This window comes from Engystomops pustulosus, chromosome 4 (genome assembly GCF_040894005.1).
Source record: "Engystomops pustulosus chromosome 4, aEngPut4.maternal, whole genome shotgun sequence".
NCBI lineage: Eukaryota > Metazoa > Chordata > Amphibia > Anura > Leptodactylidae > Engystomops > Engystomops pustulosus.
The window spans coordinates 62,122,246-62,141,057 of NC_092414.1; the positions used below are offsets into that span (position 1 = coordinate 62,122,246).

General features: G+C 48.1%; 1 protein-coding gene across 1 annotated transcript in view; it reads right to left on the reverse strand.

The window, feature by feature from the left end:
- LOC140126520 (uncharacterized) overlaps positions 1–18,812 on the reverse strand; it is a 51,699-nt gene that overhangs the window by 22,308 nt on the left and 10,579 nt on the right. The gene's annotated exons all lie outside the window — the stretch shown is intronic.

Consider the following 18,812-nt stretch of genomic DNA (forward strand, 5'->3'; position numbering starts at 1 on the left):
CTCAATTATGTACAGTACACAATCACAAATATTAGTGAACGTTTGATGACACCATAATGAGTAGGTAAGTAATACTGTGAACTCAATGCCCCAACGGATCCGCATTTTAGATGGAGCAAATTTAAAGTAATACACAGCATATTTATGCTAATGATAGGGACAATATAGGTGGAATACACAATTTATGCTAGAGATAGGGACTATCTGGATGAAAAACAAGATTAAGCAACTGCTATTACTGGCGATGCCATTGCCGTGCAGGGACAGGGACATTCAACATTTGTCATTAGGAGTAGTTATTGTGTCATACTGTGGAAATGATATCAGGTCCTGAGGTCCTCACAGGAATGATACAAAGGACAGATGATCGTTGAGCCCTTTAGGCTGGATAGTATCCAGCCTATAGATCCACTTCGCCTCCTTTTGGAGGATCATTTTGTCCCAGTTGCCACCCCGTTCAGGATAAGGGACTTTCTCGATCCCCATAAAGCGTAGAGCTAGCTCACTAAGATTTATGAATATTTTACTAGAGGAAGAGAAAATAAATCTTGATAAACTTGATAAAAAGCTGCAGGAACAAATTGATGTGGTCAAAAAGTTCGAGACTGAACCAGATTTTAGCAACAAAGAGACTATTCTAAAAAATACAGTGGACAAATATCAATATTTTCTGAAGGAGAGGAAACATCGCCAATTTAATAGAGACTTGCAGGACTTTAAGGAAAACAATGTGTATTCTGTTTTGAGTCAGCGTTCCCACACCCATTTTACTGATACTGAAGCCTCATCGACAGAAGCTGAGATATCAGACGGGGAGGGCCCATTTAGAGAGAAAAAGGGACGTAACTCAAGGAGGGGAGGACATAGAGGTGGTAGAGGATCTGGAAGAGGCTCAGGAACACGTTTTTTAGAGAATCCTTACCCCCTCAGAAATCGGAACACACCGGGGATTCCACCCGTTCCCCCCAAGTAATCAATCTGTCACATAGGACACTTAATGACAACGAGATGGCGATTTTATCTAAAGGCCTCTCGTTTGTTCCGACCTCCGATTTTGATGCATTCACTTGGACAAAGGATATTAATCTCTTTGCCCGAAAACTCAACTGGCAAAGACTTTTTAAGAGACAACAGGATAAAACTGCTAGGGAACTGGGAGTCCCCTCGGACATGGTAGAGGATATTAGACTGCTGGAAAGTCTAGCGCAGTCTGATCCCATACAGACGGGACTGGGCCCATTCACCACACTCAAGAATAGAAGCACAAAGATGCCACCACAGGGGGATGTATCATGTGTTGACGTTTTTGTTGAATTAGTGTGTGAGGAACTTAAACAACTCCAACCGGTTAAAGTAGCACTGTACAAAGGAAGAAATGCTAGCATTGCGGGAGCTAGAAAGAGAACGCAGTGTGACAATAAAGCCTTCGGATAAAGGCGGTAATATTGTTGTGATGGACACATCTCAGTACGCGACAATATGCAAGGACCTGCTAGGAGACAGGACGGGTTATGAAATCCTAAGTTCCAACCCAACAGCTAAGTATTTAGCTGATCTTAAAATAATCCTCACCACGGCGAGGTCCCAAGGGGTAATTAGTGATGATGAATTTTCTTTCCTTACTCCAGTCACCCCAACGATGGCAACGTTTTACTGTCTCCCGAAGATACACAAAGGGGTTACACCCCTAAAAGGGAGACCCATCGTGTCGGGGGTGAATTCACTTAATCAGAACTTAGGCATCTACATCGACAAGATTTTACGCCCCTTTGTTCTATCACTACCGTCATACCTGAGGGATACGTCCGACCTTCTGAGCCATCTGGAGGGTCTCACGGTGGAAGAGGGAACGATACTGGGGAGTATCGATGTGGAGGCCCTGTACTCCTCCATTCCCCATGACAAAGGCCTGGAGGCAGTAGAATATTTTTTATCAACACGGGGCACACAATATCGATTGCATAATAATTTTGTTCGGGACCTCTTGCATTTTACGCTCACAAGAAACGTTTTTCTTTTTGATGGCCGGGTCTACCACCAGCTCAGGGGCACGGCAATGGGGAGCCCTTGTGCTCCCTCCTACGCCAATTTGCTCCTGGGCTGGTGGGAGGCCACCACGGTCTTTGGTGAAAACCCACCACAGGGTATCGAAAATGTAGAATTATTCTTGCGATACATCGATGATGTCTTTGTACTGTGGAAGGGGGAGCCTGAAGGCTTCCAAAAATTTGTGGAGTCACTAAATGACAACCATATAGGACTTCGGTTCACGTCCGAGATGCACAACCGAGAGCTCCCTTTTCTTGATGTGCTTATCAGGAAATCGGAGTATGGTTCCCTGGAGACATCCATATACCGCAAACCGACGGCGACTAACTCACTGCTTAAGTGGGACAGTCATCACCCCTTGGCACTTCGGAGAGGCATCCCCAAGGGCCAGTACTTGCGGGTACGTCGCAACTGTAGCACGAAGAGGGAGTTCCGAGTACAAGCCGCTGAACTGAGACACAGATTTCGGGAACGTGGCTATCCGGACAGGACTCTTAGAGAGGCATATCAACACAGCCTCAGCAGGAATCGGAGTGACCTACTGAGGAGCTCATCCGAGGTAAAAACACAAGACAAAAGTCTTAGGGTAATAGCCACGTTTGACAATGGGGCCGACCAGGCCCGGAAAATCATAGAAAAACACTGGCCTATTTTACTCATGGATGAGCATGTAAAATGCCTAGTGGGCCCAATGCCATCAATAACCTTTCGAAAAACTCGATCAATTCGAGATCGGTTAGTCAACAGCCATTATACACCACCAAAACCACTGGGCACATGGCTGGATCAGGGGCGGACTGGGAATTTAAAGTGGCCTTGGAAAAAGATTAAAAGCGGCCCCATGATATAGGCAGGGCCAATTTACTTTAGGCGTGGCCATCACAAGTAGGCGGAGTCAACTAACCATAAGTGACAATAAGGGTGATGCCACACGCACTGGGGTGGATCGCATATGTGTTTGTACGTAAATGCATGCATCACAATGAGCATCCGGTGTCCCGCATTTACACAATATGCGCTGATTGCCAATCACATACGTTTGCATAGAAACGCATATGCGATTGGCCTCGTTGCATGTTGGCCTGGGTTTTCATTGTGTTTGAAACGCATTACAACAGCTGAGAGGTGATTTGCCTAATTACATTACTGCGTTTCAAACACAATAAAAACCCAGGCCAACATGCAACATGTGACCCCTCCCCCCACACACACACAGCAGGCACCAGCACCATCTCCCCACACACACACACACACAGCAGGCACCAGCACCATCTCCCCACACACACACACACATACAGCAGGCACCAGCCCCATCTTCCCCCCCCCCCCCCCCCCCCCCCACAGGCACCAGCACCATCTCCCCACACACACACACATACAGCAGGCACCAGCACCATCTCCCCACACACACACACACACACACAGCAGGCACCAGCACCATCTCCCCACACACATACACAGCATGCACCAGCACCATCTCCCCACACACACACACACACACACACACACACACACACAGCAGGCACCAGCACCATCTCCCCACACACATACACAGCATGCACCAGCGCCATCTCCCCACACACACACACACAGCAGGCACCAGCACCATCTCCCCACACACACACACATACAGCAGGCACCAGCCCCATCTCCCCCCCCCCCCCCACACACACAGCAGGCACCAGCACCATCTCCCCACACACACACACATACAGCAGGCACCAGCCCCATCTCCCATACACATACACAGCATGCACCAGCGCCATCTCCCATACACATACACAGCATGCACCAGCGCCATCTCCCATACACATACACAGCATGCACCAGCGCCATCTCCCATACACATACACAGCATGCACCAGCACCATCTCCCATACACATACACAGCATGCACCAGCGCCATCTCCCATACACATACACAGCAGGCACCAGCCCCATCTCCCATACACATACACAGCATGCACCAGCCCCATCTCCCATACACAGCATGCACCAGCGCCATCTCCCATACACATACACAGCATGCACCAGCACCATCTCCCATACACATACACAGCATGCACCAGCGCCATCTCCCATACACATACACAGCATGCACCAGCGCCAACTCCCATACACATACACAGCATGCACCAGCGCCATCTCCCATACACATACACAGCAGGCACCAGCGCCATCTCCCATACACATACACAGCAGGCACCAGCCCCATCTCCCATACACAGCAGGCACCAGCCCCATCTCCCATAGACATACACAGCACGCACCAGCCCCATCTCCCATACACATACACAGCATGCACCAGTCCCATCTCCCATACACACACACAGCAGACACCAGCCCCATCTCCCATACACACAGCAGCAAGCACCAGCATCATCTCTCATACACATATACAGCATGCACCAGCCCCATCTCCCATACACACACACAGCATGCGCCAGCCCCATCTCCCATACACATACACAGCATGCACCAGTCCCATCTCCCATACACACACACAGCAGGCACCAGCCCCATCTCCCATACACACAGCAGCAAGCACCAGCATCATCTCTCATACACATATACAGCATGCACCAGCCCCATCTCCCATACACACACACAGCATGCGCCAGCCCCATCTCCCATACACATACACAGCATGCACCAGTCCCATCTCCCATACACACACACAGCAGGCACCAGCCCCATCTCCCATACACACAGCAGCAAGCACCAGCATCATCTCTCATACACATATACAGCATGCACCAGCCCCATCTCCCATACACACACACAGCAGGCACCAGCCCCATCTCCCATACACAGCAGGCACCAGCCCCATCTCCCATACACAGCAGGCACCAGCCCCATCTCCCATACACAGCAGGCACCAGCCCCATCTCCCATACACAGCAGGCACCAGCCCCATCTCCCATACACAGCAGGCACCAGCCCCATCTCCCATACACAGCAGGCACCAGCCCCATCTCCCATACACAGCAGGCACCAGCCCCATCTCCCATACACAGCAGGCACCAGCCCCATCTCCCATACACAGCAGGCACCAGCCCCATCTCCCATACACAGCAGGCACCAGCCCCATCTCCCATGCACAGCAGGCACCAGCCCCATCTCCCATACACAGCATGCACCAGCCCCATCTCCCATACACACAGCAGCAAGCACCAGCATCATCTCTCATACACATACACAGCAGGCACCAGCCCCATCTCCCATACACAGCAGGCACCAGCCCCATCTCCCATAGACATACACAGCACGCACCAGCCCCATCTCCCATACACATACACAGCATGCACCAGTCCCATCTCCCATACACACACACAGCAGACACCAGCCCCATCTCCCATACACAGCAGGCACCAGCCCCATCTCCCATAGACATACACAGCACGCACCAGCCCCATCTCCCATACACATACACAGCATGCACCAGTCCCATCTCCCATACACACACACAGCAGACACCAGCCCCATCTCCCATACACACAGCAGCAAGCACCAGCATCATCTCTCATACACATATACAGCATGCACCAGCCCCATCTCCCATACACACACACAGCATGCGCCAGCCCCATCTCCCATACACATACACAGCATGCACCAGTCCCATCTCCCATACACACACACAGCAGGCACCAGCCCCATCTCCCATACACACAGCAGCAAGCACCAGCATCATCTCTCATACACATATACAGCATGCACCAGCCCCATCTCCCATACACACACACAGCATGCGCCAGCCCCATCTCCCATACACATACACAGCATGCACCAGTCCCATCTCCCATACACACACACAGCAGGCACCAGCCCCATCTCCCATACACACAGCAGCAAGCACCAGCATCATCTCTCATACACATATACAGCATGCACCAGCCCCATCTCCCATACACACACACAGCAGGCACCAGCCCCATCTCCCATACACAGCAGGCACCAGCCCCATCTCCCATACACAGCAGGCACCAGCCCCATCTCCCATACACAGCAGGCACCAGCCCCATCTCCCATACACAGCAGGCACCAGCCCCATCTCCCATACACAGCAGGCACCAGCCCCATCTCCCATACACAGCAGGCACCAGCCCCATCTCCCATACACAGCAGGCACCAGCCCCATCTCCCATACACAGCAGGCACCAGCCCCATCTCCCATACACAGCAGGCACCAGCCCCATCTCCCATACACAGCAGGCACCAGCCCCATCTCCCATGCACAGCAGGCACCAGCCCCATCTCCCATACACAGCATGCACCAGCCCCATCTCCCATACACACAGCAGCAAGCACCAGCATCATCTCTCATACACATACACAGCAGGCACCAGCCCCATCTCCCATACACAGCAGGCACCAGCCCCATCTCCCATAGACATACACAGCACGCACCAGCCCCATCTCCCATACACATACACAGCATGCACCAGTCCCATCTCCCATACACACACACAGCAGACACCAGCCCCATCTCCCATACACACAGCAGCAAGCACCAGCATCATCTCTCATACACATATACAGCATGCACCAGCCCCATCTCCCATACACACACACAGCATGCGCCAGCCCCATCTCCCATACACACACACAGCATGCGCCAGCCCCATCTCCCATACACATACACAGCATGCACCAGTCCCATCTCCCATACACACACACAGCAGGCACCAGCCCCATCTCCCATACACACAGCAGCAAGCACCAGCATCATCTCTCATACACATATACAGCATGCACCAGCCCCATCTCCCATACACACACACAGCATGCGCCAGCCCCATCTCCCATACACATACACAGCATGCACCAGTCCCATCTCCCATACACACACACAGCAGGCACCAGCCCCATCTCCCATACACACAGCAGCAAGCACCAGCATCATCTCTCATACACATATACAGCATGCACCAGCCCCATCTCCCATACACACACACAGCAGGCACCAGCCCCATCTCCCATACACAGCAGGCACCAGCCCCATCTCCCATACACAGCAGGCACCAGCCCCATCTCCCATACACAGCAGGCACCAGCCCCATCTCCCATACACAGCAGGCACCAGCCCCATCTCCCATACACAGCAGGCACCAGCCCCATCTCCCATACACAGCAGGCACCAGCCCCATCTCCCATACACAGCAGGCACCAGCCCCATCTCCCATACACAGCAGGCACCAGCCCCATCTCCCATGCACAGCAGGCACCAGCCCCATCTCCCATACACAGCATGCACCAGCCCCATCTCCCATACACACAGCAGCAAGCACCAGCATCATCTCTCATACACATATACAGCATGCACCAGCCCCATCTCCCATACACACACACAGCAGGCACCAGCCCCATCTCCCATACACAGCAGGCACCAGCCCCATCTCCCATACACAGCAGGCACCAGCCCCATCTCCCATACACAGCAGGCACCAGCCCCATCTCCCATACACAGCAGGCACCAGCCCCATCTCCCATACACATACACAGCATGCACCAGCCCCATCTCCCATAGACATACACAGCACGCACCAGCCCCATCTCCCATACACATACACAGCACGCACCAGCCCCATCTCCCATACACACACACAGCAGGCACCAGCCCCATCTCCCATACACAGCAGGCACCAGCCCCATCTCCCATACACAGCAGGCACCAGCCCCATCTCCCATACACATACACAGCATGAACCAGCCCCATCTCCCATACACACACACAGCATGCACCAGCCCCATCTCCCATACACATACACAGCACGCACCAGCCCCATCTCCCATACACATACACAGCATGCACCAGCCCCATCTCCCATACACATACACAGCACACACCAGCCCCATCTCCCATACACAGCAGGCACCAGCCCCATCTCCCATACACATACACAGCATGCACCAGCCCCATCTCCCATACACATACACAGCATGTGCCAGCCCCATCTCCCATACACATACACAGCATGCACCAGCCCCATCTCCCATACACATACACAGCATGCACCAGCACCATCTCCCATACACAGCACACACCAGCCCCATCTCCCATACACATACACAGCATGCACCAGCCCCATCTCCCACACACACACACACAGCAGGCACCATCCCCCCTTCCACCCCTCCAGCACTCACCTCTTCCTCCATGCTGCCAGGCCCGGCTGTGCTGTGGGGGCGTGGTCTCCTGTGTAATGTGCAGGGCTGGGCCTGTGAGGAGCCCAGCGCTAGGGCTGACATCTGCAGGGGAGAACAGGCTCCTGCACTGCCACCCCTGCTGTGCATCCATATCATAAGGTTAATTTATCATATGGATGCATCAGGGAGGGAGGGCAGTGCAGGAGCCTGTACATAGGAAGTGATGTGCCCGACAGCTCGACACATGTAGTGAGGGAGAGGAGGAGCGGCCAAGCGGAGGAAGGGACCGGCCCTATCAGCTGCTCAGGGCACCGGCCCACCGGGAAGTCTTCCGGTAAAGTCTATGGCCAGTCCGCCCCTGGGCTGGATAGACAAATAACGGGCAGTTTTCGTTGCGGGGGGTGTATCGCATGCCCTGTTCTGACTCAATGACCTGGCTGTAAGCAGGTGTTTATAGATAGTCTTATATCTTTGTTTTAACCAGTACTTACACCGAAATCACTTTTTGTCAGATAGTGTCAACTCCATCGAAGAAGCATGTGGGAAGATTCCAGCTTTATTTAGTGCAGAAATCTTGAAGAAATGCTGGTTACAACGGTGTGAAAAGGATATAATTTGCCAGGGTAGCAGAGACATTCAGATATACACTTTTCCTGACAAAGATGGCTGCATACATGAGGGAGAGGGGAGGAGTTACAATACTGCAGCTAGGGAACAGGAAGACAGGAGGGTCAAAAGGCAAAGCAGTATAACACACATACATGTCAATGAATAGAAACAAGTCCTGGGACATGACACTCCCCGTCTCAAATCTTAAGATTTCATAATATACCAAAATTGAAAGAATGTCGTATGAGTCCAAAGGTTGTTCTTAAAACCTGTAAACAAGAGAAAAAACAACATGCAAACAATAGCAATAAGTCCAAATCTTGGGGTTGAAGATTTGAAATCCTGATGCGAAACTGTGAAGAAGTTCAAGTAAACCCATCTTCGGATTGGGGAAGACGCAATCAGCAAAACTTCTACCAACCCACACTGTAATCCACAGGTGATATCATAGTCTATGGCGGTATGCTCCCCGCCATAAGCTAAGTGGGTATCCAAGTCACTCATGTAGCTTCTTCTTTTGGTAGCAGAAGCACTAGCTCATGGATAGGACGGAAGAAGACCTTTGCGGAACCTCCCTTTGTTACCTTGACTTCCACTTTGCGAATCTTTCCATCGTCGCTAGGTATGACTTTAGTGATGAGACCCATGGGCCATTCATTACGATGAGCTTCTTTATCCTTTAATAGAACAAGATCGCCTTCCTGGAGGTTAGGTTTTGGAGTCTGCCACTTTTGACGGCTTTGAAGCATATGTAGATACTCTCTCTTCCACCTATGCCAAAACACATTAGACAGATGTTGGACCTGTTTCCACTGGCGTCTGTAGATGTCACTGTGGTCAAAGGTGCCTGGAGGAATATCAGCAGTTCCGATCTTCTGAGTAAGAAGTGTTGTAGGAGTGAGAATGATTGGAGAATCAGGGTCTGAGGAAACTGGAACTAAAGGCCTTGCGTTGATTATGGCAGATACTTCAGCAAGGAAAGTGACCAATGTCTCATGAGTAAGCAAGGAAGACTTGTTGTCCATTAGCATTGATTCAAGTATCCTGCGTGCAATTCCAATCATGCGTTCCCAGGATCCTCCCATATGGGATGAATGTGGAGGGTTAAACACCCAAGTACATCTATTGTTGGTCAAGAAGTTTTCCAATTGTAGTTCCTTGCAAGCTCCCACAAAGTTGGAACCGCAGTCGGACCTCAACTGTTTGACAGGTCCACGAATGGAGAAGAATCTTCTAAGGGCATTGATGAAGCAAGAGGCATCCATGCATTCAATTACTTCAATGTGTACTGCTTGAATGCTGAGACAAGTAAACAGTACTGCCCATCGCTTGCTATTTGCAGCTCCACCACGGGTTCTACGAGTAACTACTGGCCATGGACCAAAGACATCGACCCCAACATAAGTAAATGGTGGATCAGTACTTAGACGGTCTGCTGGTAGGCTTGCCATTTGCTGCTGTTGCTGTCTTCCTCTTAACTTGTGACACTTAACACATTTGTGGAGTACAGAGGAAATACATCTCTTCATGCCCACAATCCAGAAACCAGCTGATCTGATGACACCTTCAGTAAACTGTCTGCCTTGGTGCTGTACTAGCTCATGATGGTGTCTGATCAGCAATGTAGCAATGTAATGTCCACCTGGTATTATGATAGGATTTTGTTCCTTTTTACACAGGTCAGATCTCTCTATCCGGCCGCCCACTCTCAGTAACTGGTGGTGATCGAGCACTGGATTGAGTTTGTAGAGTGCACTACTCTTGGACAAACTGATGTTTTTTGAGATAAAATTTATCTCCTGATGATACACTTCCTGTTGAACACAACAGATGATGACTTGTTCAGCATGTTCAAGGTCTGAAGCAGTAGGGTGTTCCTTACACGTATGCCACCCATGACACTGTGATGGTGTGTCCTTAGCAAAGCAGCGAGAGATGTGAACCAATCTGGCAATAGCTCGCACAATGGATGACCAAGTTGAGAAACGCTCGAAGCGATGTGACTTCAGCTTGACCTTTGAAGTTACAGAGGTGTACAACGTGGAGGCTGTGGGCCTGATTTCCTTATCAGACTCAGGATCAATTAGCTCAAAGACATCATTGGATGGAGTCAGACAAGTTTCCTCACACAGAAACTCTGGAGGAGATAACCACATGTGATCTAAAAGACGTGCAATTGGTGCAGGTCTTGTTCCTCGATCAGCAGGGTTAAGTTCCGTGGAGATATACTGCCACTGTTCAGGCATAGAAAAACTCCTGATGCGTTCTACTCGGTTGCTGACATACATGTAAAACTGTTTAGTCTGGTTATGTATATAACCGAGCACGACTTTGCTATCAGTGTAAAAGGTAAACGAATCAATTGAAATGTCTATTTCGTCTCGTATTACTTCAGCAATTTCAACTGCTAGCACGGCTGCACAAAGCTCAAGTCTCGGTATAGAGTGTGCAGGTTTTGGAGTAAGTTTTGCCTTACCTAAGACAAATCCGCAATGTGTCTCATTGCTGGCTCCTGTGGTTTTCAGATAGGCTACTGCAGCTATGGCTTCCACTGATGCATCAGAGAAGATGTGGACTTCCCTTCTGATGGCTGTTGAAAGGGAGCTGGTTGAATAACAACGTGGAACTTGGAGTTGCTCTAACACTTCCAGAGACCTTTTCCATTTTTCCCACCTTAGTTGTTTCTCAATAGGTAGCGGAGAGTCCCAATCCGTATTTTCAGTGGTAAGCTGTCTTAGCAGTATCTTGCCTTGGATGGTGATGGGCGCAATGAACCCAAGAGGATCGTAAATACTGTTCACAACAGATAAAACTCCTCGCTTGGTGAAAGGTTTATCACAAGCAGACACTTGGAAAGTAAAAGTATCTTGTTCAATGTTCCAGAGCAACCCTAGGCTGCGCACAGGATTAGCATCAGATCCGAGATCAAGACTCTTCAAGTTGATGGCATGATCTTCTGAGGGAAAGGCTTTCATTACCTCATGGTTAGTGGAGATGATCTTGTGAAGTCTGAGATTCGCTGCAGACAGCATCTCTTGTGTTCTGGTAAGAAGATCGACTGCCTCTTCACTTGTGGGTAAAGACTTAAGTCCATCATCAACATAGAAATTTCTCTCAACAAACTGACGAGCATCAGAACCATACTCCTTCTCACCTTGTTGGGCTGTCCTTCTGAGTCCATAGATTGCTACAGCAGGAGATGGGCTGTTGCCGAAGACATGCACCTTCATTCGATAATCTATGACTTCCTTGTTGACGTCGTTGTCCTTGTGCCAAAGAAACCGAAGATAGTTTCTGTTGTCTTCTTTAACAATGAAGCAATGGAACATCTGTTGAATGTCGGCCATTATTGCAACAGGTTCTTGTCTGAAGCGCATTAGGACCCCTAGAAGACTGTTGTTGAGGTTAGGACCAGTGAGGAGCATATTGTTGAGAGACACTCCCTCAAACTGTGCGCTAGAATCAAACACCACTCTGATTTGGTCTGGTTTCCGAGGGTGATACACACCAAATGATGGCAGGTACCAACATTCTTCTCCTTCCTTTAGTGGCGGTGCAGGTTCTGCATGGTCTCTATCAAACACCTTCTGCATAAAGTCTACAAAGTGTTTTTCCATCTCTGGCTTTCTCTTTAAGGTACGCTTTAAAGATGAAAATCTTGAGGCTGCTTGCTGCAGATTGTTTGGTAGTTTTGTTCTTGGAGCACGGAAAGGTAAAGGTGCTACCCAGCTGTTGGAATCATTTTGAGTAAATTCCTTATCCATTACTTTGAGAAATTCTTTATCTTCTCTAGCAGGTGCCAACTTGTTGTCATCACTTGTGGTGTTGAACACTGTAGATCCAAGGCTATCATCCCATGGAAGGCAAATGTTCATGTCATCTTGCTGATCATGCTGCCCCTTACAGTTACTCATCTTTTCTTTCACCTGGTAATGACATGGGCATGGCTGAAAATAAGTGCTCCGACCATTTGGCAATATATGAGTCTTAAATGAGGATATCTTGGTAGGCCTTTTCATTCGGTCAATGCAGACGTTGCCTATAATAACCCAGCCTAAGTCAAGGCGCTGGGCAAATGGTGCATCATGTGGACCATTGATTTGCTGACGTATTTTGTGCACTCTGAGAATGTCTCTTCCCAGTAAAAGCAGGATCTCTGCATTTTTGTCCAGAGCTGGTATTTCACTGGCTATGGTCCTTAGATGAGGATGATGGAGAGCAGCTTCTGGTGTAGGGATCTCCTGTCTGTTTGATGGTATCTGGTTGCATTCAACAAGTGTGGGCAAAGGTACCTCTAGATTTCCCATTAGAGAAGCTACTACAAGTCCACTGGCTCTTCTCCCTGAAACCTCTGTAATGCCACTACAAGTGCCCAAGGTATATGGGTAAGCATCCCCCTTTAGGTTAAACAGATCGAAAAGTTCTGACCTTGCAAGTGATCGGTTGCTCTGGTCGTCCAGGATGGCATACACCTTTAAAGTCTTTTCTGGCTGACCATTTGGGTACACCTTGACCAGGCATATCCTTGCGCAGGACTTGTCACAAAGATCTTCTCCGCAGACTTCTGTACATGAAGAGGATACTGTAATAGGCCTTGCTGCTTGATCTGTGTTCTCCCCGCCATGCTTTGCTGGAGGAGGGAGATCTGTAGATGGTGTAGGGCTGGACTGAGAGGGGTGAAGAGCTTGTACGTGGTTCTCACTGTCACATTCTATGCACTTTATAGTGGATTTACAGTCCTTAGCAACATGTTCAGTGGAAGCACAACATCGGTAACATATTCCAAACTTCTTTAGCAGCTCCTTGCGCTCTTGAAGTGGCTTCTTTCTGAAGCCAATACACTTCTTGAGAGGATGTGGCTTCTTATGAATAGGGCATAGGCGATTGGGGTTCTCAATCTTTTCACCTTGGTTGATCTTACAGCTGAGCTCCTCAGAAGCTGATGAGGTAGTGGGAAGAACATCAGTCTTTTTTACTGACACTGGACCTCTGTGTTTTCTGTACTCGGAGTGTGGGCTGTCATATTTAGAAGGCGGTGAACTGAGGCCGCTGGATTCACCGTAGGAAAAGCTTGGGTCATTCTTGGACTCTGCAATGTTGCTGACAAACTGACAGAAGTAGTCAAATGGAGGAAAACAGGCTTCATTCTCTCTTTTGTATCTTGACCCAACTGTAGCCCATTTTTCTTGAATGTTAAGTGGCAGTTTGGCAACTATTTGGTTTACCCCACGAGAAGTATCCAGGTAGCTGAGACCAGGTAGGTGAGGGTCTGTCTTGGCTAGTTGGAGCTCTGAAAGTAGGTCACTAAGCTCTTGAAATTTTTGGTTGTCCTTGCCAGATAGCCTTGGGAAACTTTGCAACCGTTTGAAGAGAGCACTCTCAATTGCTTCAGGACTGCCATAGGTTCGCTCTAGTCTCTGCCAGGCAGCTGTAAGACCTGCTGCAGGATTGCCAATGTGGACAGACCTGAGTCTCTTAATACGTTCTGTGGACTGTGGGCCCAGCCATCGGATCAACAGATCTAGCTCTTCAGCAGCAGTGATGCCGAGGTCACTAATTGCGGTTCTGAAGGCACATTTCCAGCCTCTGTAGTTCTCAGGCTGGTCATCAAACCTTGTGAGTCCGGTCTTAGTAAGTTCACGGCGTAACATGTATCTTGCAAACTCTGACATGTCTGTTCGCTCTGAGCTTGGACAAGGAAATGCTGGCTGAGTAATGTTGGTCACATTGTTCTCGGCGTTCTGGCTAAGAAACAGAGGTGTAAATGAGGCTGCATAGGTGTTTAGCCCAGGAGGTGGCTTACTGTCCATAGACTTAGCTGTGGCTTGGTATGATGCTAGGCCATTGTTAGGGTTTGGCGTTTTAGCTTGTTGAGCGTGCTGGGGTGTAGGGCCGTGGTGATTTATGTAGAGTGAAGAATCAGGATGATGAACAGGCAGAGTGTTGTACTGACCTTGACTTTGGGATATTGCAGGAGGAATTATGTGTTGTCGCTGTGAAGACATATCTGGTTTGTCAGGAACGGTAATAGCAATCTGGGGTTCATTGCTTTGGCTTAACACATAGTCTCTAGTACGCTTGAGAGGATCCTCTGCATCCATTCCGCTCAAGGCAACACTGTCTCTTTCACTCCCACTGGCTGCTTCTTCCAGGACCTTCACCTTTGCGATGGCTACAGCATGCTCACATTGTTTCTGAAGAGCTTCTATTTCTGCCTTTCTTCTAGCTGCATCTGCTTCTCTGGCTGCTGCCTCTGCTTCCATTTCAGCTTTCTTTTGCGCTGCCTCTGCTTCCATTTCAGCCTTCCTCTGCGCAAAGGCGGCTTGAACCTTAGTCGCCTCGGCTTCTGCACGCGCCTTTATAAGCTGCTCACTGAGTGTTGAATATTTTGAAGATCGCGACCTAGACGTGCGTTTAGAACGTCTTGTGGACTCAGAAGTACAAGATGTTGTCTCTTGAAGTTGCACAATTCTTGCCCTTGTTTTTGACAAAGTTTCATATATTAAGCCGTCTCGTTCAGCATTAAGATGCTGGAAGTTTTGCAGTTCTTCTAGACTATCTTGTGTATTGATTCTTTTCAGAATGTTTTCATATTCTTGGCATTTCAGCATGTAATGCTCATGCATAGTGGACAGTGTCTCTAGGGCTCCCTCTAGAGGCAATACATTATGTTCAGGCAAGGAAATGGTGAAGACATGTGCCTGTAAATTTTTCCACAGTTTCATAATGTCTGATGACAGTTCATGCTGCAGGCTTTCAAGGTTCTCTCTAACCTTCCATGTAGGTTTAACAGAGCGTTTGTCCTTATCACTGGACAGCAGACTGGGATCCATGCCTCCCTGTACTGAGTGTCCCTCAGCCATGATAATGGAATACACACAGGATGGATTACTCTGAGGAGGGATGGCTGCTATGACTGTAGCTGTAGCTGAGTCTCTGTCCCCACGGCTGGGACTGGCAGTCTATGATCCTTTTCACTGTTCTGACTCAATGACCTGGCTGTAAGCAGGTGTTTATAGATAGTCTTATATCTTTGTTTTAACCAGTACTTACACCGAAATCACTTTTTGTCAGATAGTGTCAACTCCATCGAAGAAGCATGTGGGAAGATTCCAGCTTTATTTAGTGCAGAAATCTTGAAGAAATGCTGGTTACAACGGTGTGAAAAGGATATAATTTGCCAGGGTAGCAGAGACATTCAGATACAGATACACTTTTCCTGACAAAGATGGCTGCATACATGAGGGAGAGGGGAGGAGTTACAATACTGCAGCTAGGGAACAGGAAGACAGGAGGGTCAAAAGGCAAAGCAGTATAACACACATACATGTCAATGAATAGAAACAAGTCCTGGGACATGACATGCCCATACATACAGACTGGCAAAATGTTCAGGAGTAATACGACCGGGGCCCAATTTAATATCAGAGATTACATAAACTGTAAAAGTATGGGTGTAATCTATAAGATCACCTGCAAGTGTGGCCTTGAGTACGTAGGCAAGACCTTTAGAGAACTGCGCAGAAGAGTGGGAGAACATCTAGGGGATATAACCCATAAAAGGGATAAACCCATATCTAACCATATATGGTTACACCATAAAGGTGACGCGACAGCTCTACGCTTTATGGGGATCGAGAAAGTCCCTTATCCTGAACGGGGTGGCAACTGGGACAAAATGATCCTCCAAAAGGAGGCGAAGTGGATCTATAGGCTGGATACTATCCAGCCTAAAGGGCTCAACGATCATCTGTCCTTTGTATCATTCCTGTGAGGACCTCAGGACCTGATATCATTTCCACAGTATGACACAATAACTACTCCTAATGACAAATGTTGAATGTCCCTGTCCCTGCACGGCAATGGCATCGCCAGTAATAGCAGTTGCTTAATCTTGTTTTTCATCCAGATAGTCCCTATCTCTAGCATAAATTGTGTATTCCACCTATATTGTCCCTATCATTAGCATAAATATGCTGTGTATTACTTTAAATTTGCTCCATCTAAAATGCGGATCCGTTGGGGCATTGAGTTCACAGTATTACTTACCTACTCATTATGGTGTCATCAAACGTTCACTAATATTTGTGATTGTGTACTGTACATAATTGAGTTTAGGTGTTATGCACTAAGTTTAGTCCGATATCCACATCGTAGTTGATCTGGTTTCCTCCGTAAGATTCTGGCATACCACTCTGAGTACATTCACGTCCAGCACGGGGGCTGGACGCATCAGCGTCTCTAGGAGACGCGACCCATAGACCTCCCCCATCAGATTCTGCGCATGCGCACTCTCCTCCGCCTTTCCGTTCTGTTATGAAGCAATAGTTCTCACTCAGGTCCGTCTGAGAAGATGCTCTCAACGCGGTCCGCCGCGCGCAGATGACGGACAAAGGTTTGACCTATAGCAGTTAAGGAGGGATGGAGGTGTGCCCAATCACAGGTTGCGGAGGCGGGGCTTCTGGTCTTTATGAGGCGGAAGTGCCTGTATTGTGGCGCTCATCACCGCCAACCTGCACACATACTCTCCGGGTCCACCACCAGGACAGGAGAGGTGCAGTAATCTCCCTAAGCACTGTTGGATAACATGCTTTCATCGAACTTGATATGCTCCACGCACGCCTAACCGCAAAGGGTGGAAGGCGATATTGGTTCCTATCCCTCTGAGGAGTCTAATGACGAAACGCGTCAGGGATAAGTGACGCTGACAGCGGGCATACACCTTTAGTGATAAGGACAGATGTGGACTGTCCTTGCCAGGGCAGGAGTTAAAGGGGTGGCCTTAGGGACAGGACAGCTCAAAGTTGCCCCCACTACCTACCCGTCGAGCTGGGAGACACTGGAATCATGGTAGGAGATTATCATCTATTGAGTTAAAGTATTCTACATTGATTTGTGTTTAAGCTCTCTGTGTTATCACATACATACACTTCCGCATGGGTATCGGGTGATGAGTGCCCATTGTTACCCCTGTTGACATATTTATTTGTATCCACCTAATAGGTGGTTTTTTATGATTGACTAATAAAAGCTATATTTTAATAATTTAACCCTCCATAGTACTACCCCCTAATTGCTGATTTGACTTTTATACTGGAGGTTTGTGTATAATCTATATAGTATTTATTCGGCTGAACATGTTCTAGTTTTAGTCTTGTACTATATGAGATAATATAGAATTATTTTGTGATAAAATATTAAATGCAAATTGTTTATACGCGAGTTCATTAGTTGACATCACTTCCTGTTGACATCACTTCCTGTAAGATGGGTATTTATAATGTTGGGCTAACAAGTGTAATTTAGACCTGAGGAAGCGTCCGTGCAATAGGATGCGAAACGCGTTGTCTGATATTTTATTTCCATTTTTAACTTTTGATTTTATATGTTATAATAAAAACTACCATTTTTGGATCGGAGAAACGCCGGGAGTATAGTCCTTTATTCCTACTACCGTAAGGACGGAATCCTTTCTACCTTTCGGATCATATTAAGCTTAATGATAAAGTGATATGAGATGACACACAGGTTCACTCCTGTCCCCACCCTCCTGCCACTGACAGGTTTCATTGTCAGCCCAATAATAGGGAAAGACCTGATAAAAGATGCTTATACATATATAGATTGCTACTTACCAAGAGACTATCAATAAGGTCAAGAGGCAAATCCGAAAAAATACATGTAAATCACATAATAATTATCTTATTTATACAGTGCTTTCTTATATATTTAGTTTATATTTTGCTTCAGATGTTGCATTTTGTCTAACTACTAACGTGCAGTTTTCTTTTTTCAATTTAAAAAGAAGTAAAATATATTTTTCATGTTGATTTCTAAAATGTTTTTCATTATAAGTATTATCAGTTCAAGATGCTGAAGGTAAGTGGCTCTAGTGATCAGACTATGGTTCAGTTCACACCTGACCGAAGTCAATGGAGAACACAAGGTAAACAAAAACTTTTTGGAAAACCCCAAACGAAGCTGTGATCTGAGCCTAAGATAAA